This window comes from Topomyia yanbarensis, chromosome 2 (genome assembly GCF_030247195.1).
Source record: "Topomyia yanbarensis strain Yona2022 chromosome 2, ASM3024719v1, whole genome shotgun sequence".
Lineage (NCBI taxonomy): Eukaryota > Metazoa > Arthropoda > Insecta > Diptera > Culicidae > Topomyia > Topomyia yanbarensis.
Window position 1 is genome coordinate 282,829,069 of NC_080671.1, and position 14,378 is coordinate 282,843,446.

General features: G+C 35.8%; 1 long non-coding RNA gene and 1 pseudogene across 1 annotated transcript; one reads left to right on the forward strand and one right to left on the reverse strand.

Moving 5' to 3' along the window:
- Positions 1 to 2,576: 2,576 nt before the first annotated feature.
- LOC131678600 (uncharacterized) lies at positions 2,577 to 4,061 on the reverse strand. The gene is made up of 2 exons (XR_009303684.1): positions 4,009 to 4,061; positions 2,577 to 3,935 (listed from the first exon to the last, which is right to left on the reverse strand). It is a non-coding gene; the product is annotated as an uncharacterized LOC131678600 (long non-coding RNA).
- Positions 4,062 to 8,127: 4,066 nt separating this feature from the next.
- Positions 8,128 to 10,664, forward strand: LOC131678584 (uncharacterized; annotated as a pseudogene).
- Positions 10,665 to 14,378: the final 3,714 nt, after the last annotated feature.

A 14,378-nucleotide genomic window follows, 5' to 3' on the forward strand; every position in this document is an offset into this window, starting at 1 on the left:
TTAAACATTAAACATTAAACATTAAACATTAAACATTAAACATTAAACATTAAACATTAAACATTAAACATTAAACATTAAACATTAAACATTAAACATTAAACATTAAACATTAAACATTAAACATTAAACATTAAACATTAAACATTAAACATTAAACATTAAACATTAAACATTAAACATTAAACATTAAACATTAAACATTAAACATTAAACATTAAACATTAAACATTAAACATTAAACATTAAACATTAAACATTAAACATTAAACATTAAACATTAAACATTAAACATTAAACATTAAACATTAAACATTAAACATTAAACATTAAACATTAAACATTAAACATTAAACATTAAACATTAAACATTAAACATTAAACATTAAACATTAAACATTAAACATTAAACATTAAACATTAAACATTAAACATTAAACATTAAACATTAAACATTAAACATTAAACATTAAACATTAAACATTAAACATTAAACATTAAACATTAAACATTAAACATTAAACATTAAACATTAAACATTAAACATTAAACATTAAACATTAAACATTAAACATTAAACATTAAACATTAAACATTAAACATTAAACATTAAACATTAAACATTAAACATTAAACATTAAACATTAAACATTAAACATTAAACATTAAACATTAAACATTAAACATTAAACATTAAACATTAAACATTAAACATTAAACATTAAACATTAAACATTAAACATTAAACATTAAACATTAAACATTAAACATTAAACATTAAACATTAAACATTAAACATTAAACATTAAACATTAAACATTAAACATTAAACATTAAACATTAAACATTAAACATTAAACATTAAACATTAAACATTAAACATTAAACATTAAACATTAAACATTAAACATTAAACATTAAACATTAAACATTAAACATTAAACATTAAACATTAAACATTAAACATTAAACATTAAACATTAAACATTAAACATTAAACATTAAACATTAAACATTAAACATTAAACATTAAACATTAAACATTAAACATTAAACATTAAACATTAAACATTAAACATTAAACATTAAACATTAAACATTAAACATTAAACATTAAACATTAAACATTAAACATTAAACATTAAACATTAAACATTAAACATTAAACATTAAACATTAAACATTAAACATTAAACATTAAACATTAAACATTAAACATTAAACATTAAACATTAAACATTAAACATTAAACATTAAACATTAAACATTAAACATTAAACATTAAACATTAAACATTAAACATTAAACATTAAACATTAAACATTAAACATTAAACATTAAACATTAAACATTAAACATTAAACATTAAACATTAAACATTAAACATTAAACATTAAACATTAAACATTAAACATTAAACATTAAACATTAAACATTAAACATTAAACATTAAACATTAAACATTAAACATTAAACATTAAACATTAAACATTAAACATTAAACATTAAACATTAAACATTAAACATTAAACATTAAACATTAAACATTAAACATTAAACATTAAACATTAAACATTAAACATTAAACATTAAACATTAAACATTAAACATTAAACATTAAACATTAAACATTAAACATTAAACATTAAACATTAAACATTAAACATTAAACATTAAACATTAAACATTAAACATTAAACATTAAACATTAAACATTAAACATTAAACATTAAACATTAAACATTAAACATTAAACATTAAACATTAAACATTAAACATTAAACATTAAACATTAAACATTAAACATTAAACATTAAACATTAAACATTAAACATTAAACATTAAACCACAGATAACAGACGTTTAGGCTCGATTTGAATCGTGCGTAAATACCCGCTACTGAAATTCCGAGTAAATCAGACGTCTGAAACACGTTTGGCAAACGTTTGCAGATGGCGCAGTGATCACTACAATGCAGTTAGAGTCAGCGATGCCAGATTTACAGACATGTCTGTATTTTACAGACTTTTGATGGTCTCCTACAGACGTAATCAGAAATCTACAGACTTTTAAAAGAGTAACAGTGTTTAACAAAATTTCACTAGAATAATTTGATCAGAATATGAGTGATTCCTTCACAATAGTTTATTAATTTCAAGCTACTTTTAAAGTAATAACCTAGTGTAAATAGGATTTACACAACAATCTACAGACTTTTACAGACATTTTAATTGTTCTTCTACAGACATTTCACAAAGACATGTGGCATCGCTGGTTAGAGTGCAGCTGTCACACACGTGTAGCAAACAGTTGCGCAGATGGCAATAGTGAAACACGGATTTTCAACGTATATCAATTTGAAAGTTTACACAGGTTTTTGAAGAAATTTTGTTCTAGCCTAAACGTCTGTTATCTGTGATTAAACATTAAACATTAAACAATTAACATTAAATATTAGATATTAAATATTAAATGCTACATAATTAATATTCAAATTTAAATATTAAATGCTGAATACTAAATATTAAATATTAATGAGTATTAAATAGTAAATATTGAATAATAAATATCAAACATCAAATAGCAAATAGTTAGTTATTATTATATTACATATTGCATGTTACATGTTACAGTTTGTCAATATTTGTAGGAAAGCCAAATACTATTCCAACGCAATGCCTTGACCGTTGCTTAAATTACACTCAAACTATTTTCCTGTCCGTTTCAATTGTTTATTTATCCATGTACTGTATATATGTCCTTGACAGAAATGGTTTTACTTCGTGAAATGCATAATTTTGATTTCATTAGACGCTTATGCATTTTTCATAAGCGAATATATCAATTTCGTAGGTAACTAATAGACGAGTCTTAAGATTATTATAAAGAATAGTACTGTGAAAAGTCAAAAATCGGAACAAAATTAATGGCATTAGTTGTAAGCTATAGGTGTGTTGCAATTGGACACTAGCTCTGTTTCAAATGAGGGAGAGTAAATGTAAGTGTTTATTTAAAGTTTATGGACTATTGCCTCATATTCTTTATATATATTTTGCAGCACCTGTACAATCTTGTGACATGACTAAATCTGACGATGTATACTTAGAAGAGTTATAGTGCTTGTGAATCTAGAAATGTTTCCAAGCAGGTGATCTTTTTTTCCAATTGGAGACTTATTTGAACATGTATGCAAACTAATGTTTAATGATATTAAAAATATGACAAGAAAAAAGACAAAAAATATTCTTATTCACAATTATTAGACCTTATGACAATTCCTATCTTAAATTCACATTTCACCATGATGCATAATATAAGTATATTCACACAAAAATCTTAAGAACATCCTCAGAAATCTTTAAATATGACTTATGAAATTCGTAAGCGGCTCGATGGTCAACTTCCCCTCTAAATCATTAAACACGCTTATGATTTCTGTATGGGATACTTCTGGCGCAAATTCATAAGTGGTTCTTATGGAATTCGATAGACATTTTAGCGCGGTGCAGCTAACTATTAAATAACTCTGGAGAAAATTTTCAATAGGGCTTAAGTAACATAAACTTTCCTCTAATTTTAACTACATAATTTAATTTTTCATTAATTTACTTTCCGTTAATTTTCAGTACATTTCGAAAACCGATAGTTTTTACTAGAATATTAAGGAAAGAGTTAAGAGGTAAATGTTGAAGCAACCGAGTAATAAACAGAAGCGAAAGTAAACAAAGATAATGTCATATACGTCCCAATGAAAACTTTCCCCAGAACTATTGAATTATGTAGGGGGTGTCGTGTGTTCACTGGCACCTTGCGCCCCACCAGTCTTGCCGGGGTTCGTTTCGTGTTGCTGATAGGGTCGGATCTAGCTCTCGGTACCTTCGAAATGCCACCAACACCAACGCCGCCTGAATGTTATCTGTCTGAAGGACCTTTTCCTGTGCAAAAGTAGAAAATTCGAAATCAGTACAGATTGTCGGTTAGGTTAATTGATAAAATTTGCGACATTACCTGGCTTACGTTTAGCCCGTTTTAACATGTCGTGAACTTCCATAACATGTTTGTTTGTAAATCGACAAGGTCATTCAGATGAAAGGAACGATTGTGATTAAAACTTACCGAAAGAGAAAGTAGCTTTTGAGCTCCTACATATTGTGTTTGCTGTTGATCTATTGTCACCGCGCTCTGCTGCTGAATGGTGATTGTGGGGCCTTGTTGTTACTGTTGGAAGATTTATGTTCGCTGGATCTGTATCTGCTGTGGTTTACTGTTGGTCCATGCGATCTGAAAAAAAGTTTACTTCAGATATAACACACACCAAAAAAAAATCTTGATCGAGCTGTGAATTCTACAAGTATGAGTTTTTTCCCACTGAATAGGATATTACATTACAATATAATTTCCTCCTGTTCGCGGTGCGTCTGGGATTGTATTGTATGCTGTGGCTACTGTGTATGCAGGTGTTGCTGTATCTGCTGCTGTGCAATCTGGGTGATGATAGTCCTGGTTGGAAAATGGTCTCCTATGTTTGACCCTGTTTGACTTGGATCGTTTACGCTAGTTGCGGTTGTGAACCAGGTCGTTGAATCAGGTCAACCCCGGGGGAAAAACCATGGTTTGATCTTCATCTTTACCCACCGGTCGGATAATGGCCATCGTATTGTTTTAATTTGCTGCTGTTATTGTTGAATATGGTACTGCTGCTGGGCCTGCTGTGAAATGCTGCTGATAAGCGCTAGAATAGTGAATGCTTACTTCTGCTTCTGTTGGGGTGCTTGAATCACGATCGGTGTCAAGGCAGGGATATTTTGATGCAAGGAACTGGTAGGAACCACGGCTGGGATTTGACTGCGCTTTTGTCTGGTTCGGATTTCACTAAACCGGGTGGACCACCGCTAAGAAATTGCAACACAAGCTATGTCAGATACGATTTGCAATGGTAAGTTTGTTGCAGTACCAGGAGAAACTGTAAGTACCTCCTACGGAGCAAATAAGGAAAAGGTCGTTCCTGTATTCTTTTTATCTTCTGACAGCAAGCCGAAGTAAAAAGGAGCTAATATTTTTGCTCCTGTTTGTTCCGGAGCATCTTCCGTGTACTGGAACGAACCTGGTATTAGCTGATAAGCGGTGTACCCCGAAAGATCCGCCATTCAAAAAATAGTCTTGTTTGATTCAATACACTGCGAATGTTGGATTCATTATAACCTGTTTTTAGATATTATCACCAGGGCGTATTTGTGATGCTAGGTGTCTCCCGTCATAATGGAAGTAGTTGGAACAGTTGCTGTTGTTTCTGAATCTGAATCATGTGTTCGTGGGTGCTGCGCTGTAACCTTACAGTTTACTTTTGAGGGGCTGTTGGCTGCTGTAGTACCGATTGAATACAATGAACACAGTTGGCAGATTGACAGATTCAGGATGTTGGGTGGAAGGATATTTTGTAGGGTCTGACTGTTGTTAGGAATTGGGTCTTTATGTTAATGATTCTAGTAGGGGTGGTTGGTTGCTAAGTTTGTTTTTGTTGAGACCAGAACCGCTGTTGACGCTGGAGCACGTGAAATTGTGGTTGTGCTCGTCATACTATTGCCTTGGAACCTGAAGTTGCTGCAAATGCGTTTAGTTGTACTTACGTGTTTTGTGAGAAACAAAATGTTAGCACCGTTACTATTCCGATTGCTGTTAGCTTTAAATAAACTAGCTAAAATTTTAGGAATCTCTGTTCCGCCAACAGCGCAAGACAAAACAATAATCAAACGTCATTTTTGTTTTTTTTATCTCCACCTGTCAAAATTCCGCAAGCATCCGAGCGGAATAATACATCCGATCATTATTTCGCAAGAAAAAAGTCAGCCTTGGTGACAGCGCATAGAAAGCAGCGCTATCTCGCGGAAGTTAAATCAAACTTATCGTTTATTGAACCGTGTCTCGGCTAACTGCAGTTTTCGTTATCGTTTTCGCGAGAGCTGCGTACCGCTTACGAAATGAAAACGAACAAATTTTTCGCAAGCATTTCGCGGCGTTTTTGACATTAAAAATGTCTTACTCCACTATCTGGGGCTAGGTGTCATTCTAAAATCTAAACTATCTCCCATGTAACGAAACTATGTAAGGTTTGCACGCTTATAACTCCGATATTACTAGATGGATTTTAATCATTCATACACCAACCGATTCAGAAACACCTAACTTAAATATTGGTAATAATTTAATATCTGCCCAATAAAAGTAGACTTTTGGAAATTGGTAAAATTAAAAAGTTCACAAAAAACGGGAAAAATACCATTCGTGAGGCAGATTTCTCAGACACAGCCGTCAAAAGAGGGCAGCTTAGTTGCTCAATGAAACACGAAAAGTCATAAATAGAAGCAACGCATGTCCGTTTAAATCAGTTGTTGCTCTTATCCCACACGAGCAACGTCGTCTCCGGGCGATGCAATAAGCGCTATCGATTTTCGGTAACGTTGGCATTTGCACACACTCGCACCTAAGTGACTAAACCATATACGGTTAGTTTATAAATAGAGGTGACGCGTACCCGTTTGAATCAGTTTTTGTTCTTATGTCGAACGGGTAAGATCATGGCTGCAGTGTCTGGGCACTACAATAAGCGGTAGACGCTATGCATTTTCGGCAGCGGTGGCCGTGTGTGGATTTGTCGGGTACCAGCATGGTGTCACAGAATGATTTGCAAAGTGGGTGGGCGGGGTGGTTTGGATTTAATTCAATACGGTGTGTGCTGCTTAAGAGTGTTGCGTTTGAAAAAAATATATTTATTTTTATGCATGCGTGTGCGTTGTAACTTGTTAATCCATGTTTACGGCGCATTGTAGCTGCGTAGGGTAAAGAGCCAATTGGTTTTCATGTTTCATATTTCGGTTATATGTTTCTTATCAGTAAGGCATCTGACAACATGCTTCTGTAGTTATTGCACTGTTCAGCAGCGTAGTATTTTATATAGGAGAGTACACTCAGGTTTTTTACGCGGATTTTGAAATTTACGCGGTTTTCATTAACGCGTTTTTTTTTTAAATTTACGCGGTTTTCATTTACACGGCCTGTATCCCCTGCGTGAAAAATCTGAGTGTAATTGCATCGGAAACAATCACATTCCCAGCAGAACTTTTTGTTTTCTAATTTCAAACACTTTTGTTTCGTACTGCACACAACGGAAAATTTTAAAACAGAACTTACCGTCCCAGCAGCAGTTGAAGCGGGTGTTCTTTTTCGATTCAAATTCAAGCCATGTCTTAAGCGTTACTGGACTTAAAATTGTTTTCCCAGTTTAACCAGTCAGAATATCTGTCCTACCCTATGTATTTAAAACACAGTTCTAATTGCGTTTTAAGGTATACAACAAATACGGTTGGGTATACTAATTAAATTTTAAAATAAATCTGTTTTAAATTATGAAACAAACCGCTGTACTGAAGATATAATTATGTCAATCCTATTACCACATAAAACACCTATATAACATAAAACGCTGCAGAATTGGTTTAATAATACAATGTTTACACTACAGAGTTATAACACGTTTTAATAATCAGCAACAAGAAAAATGTCACCAAGATAGCATAAAAACCCGTTTTAACTGGTAGTGCGAACGTTGCATAACAATGTAATTTATCAAATAATTTCATTTTTCCACCACTAATCGATCAAGAAATACTTACACTTAAGATTGTTTACTTAAGTTCATTAGTACATTATTGAAAATTTAAATGGAAACGAAATTTCATATTTTATGGAGAATCTGTATATTTCCGTTGGCGGGCGTGGGTTTCCTCATCACAGCTCTCAATATGGAACTTTTCTTTTGAATATATTTTCTGGACAGACCAGCCTATTTTTACTAGATGGATCAGCCAAATAATGCCAATCACCTAGTGAGATACTTGATTAATTAATAGATTACCCTTAAAAGACCTTCAATAAATTATGTTTTAATGGGGAGGGTATATAGCAAATTGTAACATATGAAAACAGGCGAGTGAACAAGAACGTGTGTCGATATGTGTGATAGATAAAAAGCTATATTTTTAATGTCACCGTGGTCGTGTCCTGTACACAACCCTTTAATTTTTTATGCATAGGTTTTGTATAGGAAATTTCATTTCGCAAGAGGTGCATACTAAGCTTTTGGCAATTGAATGAAGGAATGAAGACGACTTGCTTGAAATGGGTATAATTGAAAAAGGCCCTCGCAAAATCATTCTCAACGTTATTGAACGACACTTTGAAAATATTGTTTCTGAAAATGTGGCAGAAAACGGACAAAACCTATTCAACGAGGAACAGCAAAGAGAGTCAATACGCTCCATCCTTGCTAAGGAACCTAAGTTTCTAAAGATTTTAACTCGGCAGTTGGATTGCGGGATAGTCCCTGAGCCGAAAAAAATGCTCTATATGAACCGTATACTCACAAAACATTTCTTTGAACATCAAATTTTACGTGAAAAGAAGTATGCGGTCATTATAGATGCTACTTTTTATCTTAATGCTAAATATTACTATTGAAATTAAAGGTATCCTACTTGGCAGCAAAACAAGATCTTGCAGTCCATATCTTAGATGAGTTTTCTCAGTTGGAGAGCACTAGCGTCTCAGAAAACGCACTAAAGGAGGTGAGTTTAAGGTTCAAGTTACCTTTTTTAAGCATGTGTTAGAATTGAACGCTTGGTAGTGTGGGTAGGAAAATTTGTGTTCAGCTTTGCCACCGGATTATCCATTTAAACCTTTTTAAAACTCTAAAAGAAGAATATCAGTCGATTTATTAGATCATCACGATTCAATTCATGCAAAATACCTGCTGGAAAAACCATCGGCTTAGCTAAACGGTGCTTTTGAAAAAGTGGCTGTGGTTTTTTCATTGCGCAGTTGTGGTGCGTACCCCAGCTCGGTGTGGTAGTGTGATAAAAAATCACAGCCACTTTTTCAAAAGCACCATCCAGCTAAGCCGATGGTTTTTCCAGCAGGTATTTTGCATGAATTGAATCGTGATGATCTAATAAATCGACTGATATTCTTCTTTTAGAGTTTTGAAAAGGTTTAAATGGATAATCTGGTGGCAAAGCTGAACACAATTTTTCTTACGCATACTACCAAGCCTTGAGGTAACTTGAGCCTTAATGTCCGCTTTACATGTTCAATATTTTTGTCAATACTCTAGAGAGTATTGACAAAAGTATTGAACGTGTGATGAAAAAAAGTTGTATTGACGATGTGCATTTCAAATGGGATTGATGTATTGAAGCAATATCGTCAATACTGGTGTATTGACAAAAATATTGTACGTGTAAGGGCCGCTTAAGGCATATAATGGACATTGTGTGAAAAATGATCATATAGGGACTTCGGGACTAGTCGGCGGTGTTTTCAATTTTCATGTTTTACCGCTTTGATTCGGGCAGATCGAGTAAAATAAAACACGCTGCATAGAAGGGCAGACTGTTGGCAATATCCTTAAATTTTGTCAAAGTGTTTGATGCATTGAGGGGTAAAAGGGTAAGTTGTGGGTAAGCCAGCAAATAAGTATTTAAATGGAAATTAAATTACTATCATGAAAAGTGCTAAATATCTTCAATAGAACTGAATATTGGTCACCAACGTGATTCGCGTGCGTCACTGCTAACCTACCCCAACCGCATATTTCATAAGTTAAAAACAACATGTTTGTAGATTTATACGAATACTGAAAGCACATTTCAAGCATTATACATACATTAAAACTACATTTCTCGAATTCTTGCGACGTTTCAGATCTATCTCTTCCTTAATTTTAATTTCAGTCTTACTTCTTTTGGAAAAACGGTGGTATGGACAGAGGACCACATACGGGTCTAATCGAAACGAGAGTAAGCAACATGCGAAAGGACTTACTTCCCGAGGATAGGCTATTTCGGCGAACTAAGAAAACTGTTATTATTGTTGAGGATGAATTGGTGCAAGTAGCGGAGGGAATGGCTCAGGTGCATAGTTTGCATAAATCACTTCTACAGGAAAATAACTATTATAGTAAAAACATTTCCTCATTTATTGGCGTATGAAGGTGAAATGGTTAGAAGCATTTTATAGTGTATCATCGAGATTTTAACTAGTCCTTCTACAGATTATACAGGCATTTGATCGTATCCAGACAAATATTCACGCTCCTGGAGATTTGCAAACACTACTACGTGCAGGATTGTTATTCGACAATGCTAGCTGGAGTATGGTAGAAGATGGTAAGAGATTTTATAATTGTGTCAAGTAATTATATTTCTCTAATTCCTGTTTTTCCCTAATCAGATTTTGTCAGAGGAGCATTGAGACTGATAAACAAACTGTCAAATAGAGGCATCAAACGTACCACCGTTCACGAAAATGCTAGCTGCGCCCTCGATAAGATGGAATAGCTACGTGCGTACCGAGATCGGTTTTGACGAAAAACTCGCTGTGCAACAATCATCTGCAACAATAATTTAACCACACATAATTTGCATTGCTGATCGCTATAAGAGAGGTAACATGTACGTTGTTTTTAACCAAAACGTCATTCCTTGTGGTAATTCTAGCACACGGGCCATCGAAATTTTATTCAAAGCATTTATCGTTTTTGGGTTGCCGGTACCCGTGTTGCTTCGAAAATTAGATGACCTAATTTCCGTTAACGTCTTAGGGACAAAAGATTACAGCAAGTGTAAAGCTATTACAGACTTAACTGTACGATACAAAGAGTTTTTTGGCGAATTCAATATCCAAATAATATCTTGTAACAATTCTTAATTATCGCGCAAAACTGAAAACTAAAAAAAAACATTTTCAAATAATTCATTGAATCTATAACCTTTGTTTATCTGCATTCTATTTATCACATATCCAAACAATTCCTTCCACTTAATTCGTGGATTTTTTATAGATTGATATCGTTAACCTTACAATGGATCTTTTTCAATATCTAGTGAGTTAAATTCACCTAGTTCAGCTGGTTCCTCTCCCCACCTTTTTACCATCTAGTAAGTTAAATTTACACAACACTGGCTTTTTTTTAAATGGGTCAATTCTACGTAGTAATAGGTTCCACCAATTTACCTAAAATTAAGTATATCTACTTTTACTCAAATTTACCTTATTCCACGATAGTCCAAGGTTGAGTCAAAAGAAGCCAATTTTGAGTTGTTTTTTATTTCCGTGTAGGCCCATTAGTTTGACACCTATTACCCCGGGTACACACATGTCAAAGTAATGGGATATAACATGCTAGAGCGAGACCCCATGTTTCAGTCCATTAATACATGGAGACAGTAGCGCGTTGCTCTCTCTAGTAGTTATAATCTCTTTTAATCGAAAACATTAATAAATGTTGTTTTGAAATATATCTTTTTTACATTAGGATATATCTTTGCAATCTGCTTCATATATAATGTTGGACCGTGTCGATTCCGTAGACGTCTCGGGAATATGGAAAGATGAGCACAAGGTTAGTTTGGAAGTCGGCTTCCTTAATTCAGTTGACGGCAAGGCGATGGATAAAGTAATTGAATAAATGCTCGAAAAAGTGTAATTTTAAATTGTGTATGATTGCGGAAGTGCGAAAAGATACAATAAATTTATTAGTGAGCGTTTTTTAGTTTTTTATGTTTCGAATAAATTATTCATATTCTCCATTTTGAAAGTAAATTGGTATAATTGAACCCATTTTCAGTTCGTTCCACTACATAGAGTTCTATGCAAATGATTTCACTCACACTACTTGGGGGTTTGTTTTCCTGCAGCTGTCATATGTAAAACTGTCAGTCAATTTAAACGTTTGAAATCGCTGGCCAAAAGTATTTATGATAGTGTTTAAATGCTCTGTATCACGTTAAAACTTATTTCGGAGACGTACAATACCGGCTGGTATGAATCTACAATAGAAATAATCTGACCGAAAAGTTATTTTAGATTTGTTTTCCTCCACCTATCAGAAATTATGACAGGTGGAGGAAAACAAATCGTTGAACACACTAATACAGTTAGAGATTGTCAAGTACTCTACACTTAACTCCGCTAGCGAATGACGGATCTCAATAGTAGCATGTCTGTAATAATATACGTACATGGAACTATTGAGAACCAGAGCTACAGGTCCAAAGCCCAGGTAAAGGAGGATGGTTGTGATGATCTGGGCCGCGGTCACCACGTCAAGCAAGATAGGTCATAACCCCAATTCCAAGGCGTGAAGCGACCCGTGCCGAGGGATGAGTGATCGAGGGGGTGAAAAAGATGCTCGATCGTTAACGGAGCCTGTGAGGTACCTGGGCAACCCCACAGTAAGCGTCTCTTACCACGTTACTGCGGAGCTTTGGCGTGGCGGACATTTATTCTCGCGCAACTCGTGGGTACTAAAATGGAGATGAACAAAAATAAAAACAACAATAAACCAGTGAATACAATTTTCATCAAAATTAACACTCATCATCCATTAACCATGGATTAATATCATTCAAAGCTGATAGTAATCCATGGTTTCGATGCACGAACATGTGTACAGACGAAAACCTTCCATAGTAACCTATTTTCAAGCTGCAAACAAATCTGAATCGATGAAAAGCGTAACCAAATTCACTTGTTTACATACCTTTCATTCATTCATTCCACGTGATCATTTTTCAATCTGAGTATGCCACACTATCTTCGATTCTTATCCATTCCGATGTGAGGCACGAGCTTCATAATATTTTCCGCATTCAATCGAAGTGATTGAGACAGTTTTGACGCTCGAATGCTTAATAAGGGCATTAATTGTAGTAGTAAAGGGATTTTATGGCACTAGAACTAGAATTATTGATGCCAAAATATCCTTATTTTTAAGCCTATAAATATTGCAACGAATGCTATTTGATTCATTCATCGTGTATCGAAAGTTATCGATTTCGATGAGAAAACATCCATATTGGCCCGATCTTCACTCAATGCTGAGTTGCCTCTGACAACACGTAGTACAGCGTTTATTGACGAATGAAAAGTTCTATTTGGCGCGTCATTTATTTGGATTTGATCGCCTACTACAAAAAGGATGACCTGATAAGCAAGGACGATTGGTTCAGTATACAACATTCAACGTTGATATGCATCATTTTGAATCATCAATATTTTCATCAATCACCATCACTGCAGTAAACAAACGGAGGTGCCAAACCCCTTTGCTAGAGGTGGTTTGGCGAGGTCTCCCCCCCCGTGGGGAGAGTAGTGGAGCGAGGAGTGCTGCATCTGATAGCACCAGTGACCCCCAGCAGTGGTAGGAAATAGCCCTACCAACGCACTGGACGGGCCACTATCCGTGATGCGCAAAGTGGTGGAGCAGCTCGATTTAATAATCGAATTCACTAGCGCAAAGCAAAATATAAGCAAGGAGTTGAAGCAGAGCCTCCTGGTGCTCCGGAACGCTGTTCGTGTTGCAAGACAGGAACAGCAGGCTTACGCCAAGAGGGTGGAATGTCGGGAGAAGTCCGACAGAGAAACCTAGACAGTGGCCTCCAAGAAGGAGGGAAGAGAGAAGGCCGATACAGGTACTCAGACAGTGGCCTTCACCTTCTATGGAGCAGCCATGTCGGTCGAAGCGGCGGCCGAGTTCCCCTCGAAGGGAAAAAGCAAGGGCAATCGCAAGACGGCGTCGAACGCGAAGCGTCCTAGGAAGTCGCCAGGCGAGGGTGCAAAAACCGACATCACACGGCATGCAACCGTTAAGGCCAAACGCCGTTTGGCCGAGGTAAGTGAGGGCGAGAGTAACCTCGCTGGGCAGAGCGGTGGTACCAGCAACCCAGCGCAACCGGGGCAGGGAGGCGCAAACCCCTAGACGCTGGTGACCAAAAAGAAGCCGGCACCGACACCGGAGGTACCGCGGCCCGCGAAGAAGGCCAAGGACAGAGGCGAGGCCTTGTGGTTAACGACCGACAAGGACAAATATGCCGACGTCCTAAAGTCGATGAAGATGGCCGAAAGCCTTTCGGCCCTTGGGCAAGATGTGCGTAGCGTGAGACGCACCAACACAGGAGAAATGCTTCTGGTACTGAAGCAAGGCGCACAATCTAGTGCGGTGTACAAGGCTTTGGGCCAAGAGGTCCTTGGTGAAGGCGCCCAGGTCAGGTCGCTAGGGGCGGAAATGACTCTCCAGTGCAAGCATCTGGACGAGTTCACGACCGCAGAAGATGTCGTCGCAGCCGTCAAGGAGCAATGCGACGTGACAATTGAGCGGGCCTCTGTGCGTTTTAGAGGGGGACCCTTTGGCACCCAAGTAGCCTACCTCAGGCTACTGAAGGCGGAAGCCATAAAGGTAACCAAGAAAGGTAAGCTGAAGATCGGCTGGTCGGTATGCCCAATTAGCATACCCCAGCCGCCTTCAGTAGATAGGTACTATCGGT